We start from the raw sequence: 4,326 nt of genomic DNA on the forward strand, positions 1-4,326 counted from the left end.
AAGGCCAAGGTGTTATATCTTTACAAATGTAAACTAGATTATTGACTCTAGTGCAAGTGGGAGACTGTTGGAGATATGCCCAAGAGGCAATAATAAAATGGTTATTATAATATCTTTGAGTTTATGATAATGTTTACATACCATGCTATAATTGTATTAACCGAAACATTGATACATGTGTGTTATGTGAACAACAAGGAGTCCCTAGTAAAGCCTCTTGTATAACTAGCTTGTTGATTAATAGATGATCATCGTTTCATGATCATGAACATTGGATGTTATTAATAACAAGGTTATGTCATTATGTGAATGATATAATGGACACACCCAATTAAGTGTAGCATAAGATCACGTCATTAAGTTATTTGCTATAAGCTTTCGATACATAGTTACCTAGTCCTTATGACCATGAGATCATGTAAATCACTTATACCGGAAAGGTACTTTGATTACATCAAACGCCACTGCGTAAATGGGTGGTTATAAAGATGGGATTAAGTATCCGGAAAGTATGAGTTGAGGCATATGGATCAACAGTGGGATTTGTCCATCCCGATGACGGATAGATATACTCTGGGCCCTCTCGGTGGAATGTCGTCTAATGTCTTGCAAGCATATGAATAAGTTCATAAGAGACCACATACCACGGTACGAGTAAAGAGTACTTGTGAGGAGACGAGGTTGAACAAGGTATAGGGTGATACCGATGATCAAACCTCGGACAAGTAAAATATCGCGTGACAAAGGGAATTGGTATCGTATGTGAATGGTTCATTCGATCACTGAAGTCATCGTTGAATATGTGGGAGCCATTATGGATCTCCAGATCCCGCTATTGGTTATTGGTTGGAGAGAGTACTCAACCATGTCCACATAGTTCGCGAATCGTAGGGTGACACACTTAAGGTTTGATGTTGAAATGGTAGAACTTGAATATGGAATGGAGTTCGAAGTTTTGTTCAAAGTCCCGGATGGGATCCCGGGCATCACGAGGAGTTCCGGAATGGTCCGGAGAATAAGATTCATATATAGGAAGTCATATTCCAAGTTTGGAAATGATCCGGTGCATTTATGACAGGTTCTAGAAGGTTCTAGAAAAGTCCGGAAGAAATACACTATGGAAGGTGGAGTCCCGGAGGGACTCCACAAGCTTGGACGGCCAAACCCTAAGGGAGGAGTCCCAGGTGGGCTCCACCTGAGGTGGCCGGCCACCCCACCTAAGGAAAAGGTGGGAGTCCCACCTTGGGTAGGACTCCCCCCTTGAGTAGTTTTCCCACCTTTGGGAAGTTTTGGTGTTGGGGTCTTATTCGAAGACTTGGACTACAACTCTTGGGGCTTCCACCTATATAATGAGGGGCATAGGGGAGGGGGCCGGCCACCACAAGCCCTCAAGGAGGCCGCACCCCATAGTGGCCGGCCACCCCCTCTCCCAAACCCTAGCCGCCCCCTCTCCTCCACCTCTCCCGCAATGCTTAGCGAAGCTCCGCCGGAGTTCTCCATCGCCACCGCCACCACGCCGTCGTGCTGCCGGATTCAAGGAGGAGCTACTACTTCCGCTGCCCGCTGGAACGGGGAGAAGGACGTCGTCTTCATCAACACCGAACGTGTGACCGAGTACGGAGGTGCTGCCCGATCGTGGCACCGTGATCAGGATCTTCTACGCGCTTTTGCAAGCGGCAAGTGATCGTCTACCGCAACAATAAGAGCCTACTCTTATAGGCTTTGAAAATCTTCAAGGGTGAGTCTCGATCATCCCCTCGTTGCTCCCGTCTTCTAGATTGCATCTTGGCTTGGATTGCGTTCTCGCGGTAGGAAAATTTTTGTTTTCTATGCAACGAATCCCTACATGTCCACGATGGACTCCCCCCCCTTCAGCAACAATCCCCCAGAAGAGCTGGCTAGCTGGAGCTTCATTCCCTCGCTCGCTCAAACTCCAATCCTGGAAAAGGCGGCTCGGAGGATTTCCTGGTTGGTCCACAATGGACTAACCGGATCCCAGCTAACCCTCAGCTGGTTCTCCTGGAGAATCCAGCCTCTGCGCTACAACGCACGCATAATGTGCGCGTATACTAGGGCGGATGATTCTCTCCGAGCGACTCGCCATGATCTTCCGGCTGACTCCCTCAAGAGGAGATTCAAGAAGCTGGTGAAGGTTGGTCGGGGCCAGGAGGTCCCGGAACTTATTAAAGACAACAAGACAGACGATCAATGTCCTCCGGTAAGCATTTGCCTCTTCGTTGTTCCTCAACTTCTCAATTTTTTCTAAGTGTTTTAACTTGTTCTTCTAATCCTCCTCGCAGCTGATTCTTTGGCGGAGGAAGATCTGCGCACCATTCTCCGAGTCCCAGTCAGCGGCTACCTGGCGGAGGAGGATCCGGAGGACCTTGAGGAGGAAGAGGAGCAAGCACCTCGAAAGGCTGCTCCTCGTCCGACGAAGCGTCCCCGCGCCAAAGCTTCCAGCCGCGAAACCGGAACCAGCGGCGAGGCCTCTGCCAAGAAGCCCGAGACGACCAAACCCCCTCCGCTCGATTCCAGGAAGGCGGAACGCGAGCGCCTCAAACTGCTAACAACAGCAGGGAAACGCTCACGCCCCAACATTCCGGGAGCGACGTAAGTCTCCGAATAGCATGCGTCTTTTGTCTTGACAGATTTTGTTACTTATGATTTTCCTTTTCCTGCTTGCAGAAATCCGAGTTCCACCGCTCCGCGGACAAACGTGCAAGATCCCATCACGAAGTATATGAAGAAGTCCCCAGCCGTTGGTCCCGCCACTCCAACTCCGCCAAGCGCTCCCCAAGCTACTCCACAGCCATCCCCTCCTCCCGCGGATCAATGTCCAGCTCCTGCTGCACCCACTCCCCCGGAGATAATTCCGGTCAGTAGCGGCAGAGCGGGCGGAGAAAGTTCCGGCGGCAAGGGCCCTGCCCCTGACGAAGCTGAAGCACAAGGCCGCGAAGAAGCAGAGGTCACCTCCTCCGGCAAAGCTGAAGCTGGATCTGGTCGTGTTCCCCAAGAACTTTGGAGATCCGGCTGATCTTACTTCCACCCCAAAAGCCTATGCCACCAAGTTTTTCAACAAACTAACTGAGGCGGAGAAATGGGAGTTGGAGCAAGACCTGCTTAACTCAATGCTGAACAATGCCTGGGGCAAGCCGGACACCGAGACGTCGGAAATTCAAGAGTACAAAAGGGAAACTGGTCAGTTCTTGGACAAGCTCATCTGCAAGCGGAAGGTAACTCCCCAGTAGCCCCCAAGTATTTAGGCGGAAACTAGTGTAGTTAGTGTCTAGATACTTAGAGAAAACTCAAACTAAGGAAGATTTAAATGTCGTGGCAGCCCCCAAGCATTATGGCGGAAAGATTTCCGGCAACAATGCTTTAAGAGGACTTAATCCATAAAAAACTTGTGGAACTTACTCCTGCACTGACTGAATTTACAGGAACAGCAGGCTCTGCACTTTGAGCTACACAAAAACATTGTTCTTCAGCGCCGCGTTACCCTCAGCCAGGCGGCGGAAATTCAACACTTCAAAGAGGAAAATACGGATCTGAAGAAGCAACTGTCGGAAGCCCAAGGTTGGTTTCCGACTCTCCTTTTGCCTTTGGGTTACGCTCCGCATCTCAAACTTAACGTGTGCATATCTTTTGAATAGGTGCATCCTCGTCTCTTGCTGCAGCCTCCTCCGAGTTAGAGACTCTCCGCGCCTTCCAGAAGAAACTTGAGGCAAAACTTGCCGAGACGGAGAAGAAACTCGCTGAGAAAAGCTCGGAGCTCATTCGCAAGGAGGGCGAGTTCCAGCTCAAGAGGAAAACTGACAGCAAAACCATCAAGGAGCAGCAGAAAGAGCTAGGAGGACTCCGGAACTACATGGAGACGGCGGAGAACTGTTGGGACCTCCTTAATTTCGACTTCATGGGTATGTCCTCAAAGCTCATAGAGTAGTGCATATGTTGCGCTTAACTTGTTATACTTATCAAAAATTGCGTCTTCCAGATCCACTTGGATATGATGAAGAACGTCGGAGCCAGTTCCCTCGCGACGATCTCCTGCAGCTAGCCGGAGAAGATTGCAAAGACCTTATTTACGCCTCCAGGAAGATCTGGAACAACCTCAACATCAAGAAGAGCCGAACCTGCGATGTGCGCAAGCTCATCAAGAGGATGGATGTGCTTCCAGAGCTGGTGGTGGATCTGAAAGCTTCTTCGGCACGGGGCGCAACTGCCATGTCCTTGGCCATGTGCTTGGCGCACAACCCGGAGCTAAATCTTGATCAAGTAACTACTGGTGTTCCCCCGAACGCGGACGTCAACGCGCTTCTGGATGCA

The sequence above is a fragment of the Lolium perenne genome, chromosome 5, assembly GCF_019359855.2.
Source record: "Lolium perenne isolate Kyuss_39 chromosome 5, Kyuss_2.0, whole genome shotgun sequence".
NCBI lineage: Eukaryota > Viridiplantae > Streptophyta > Magnoliopsida > Poales > Poaceae > Lolium > Lolium perenne.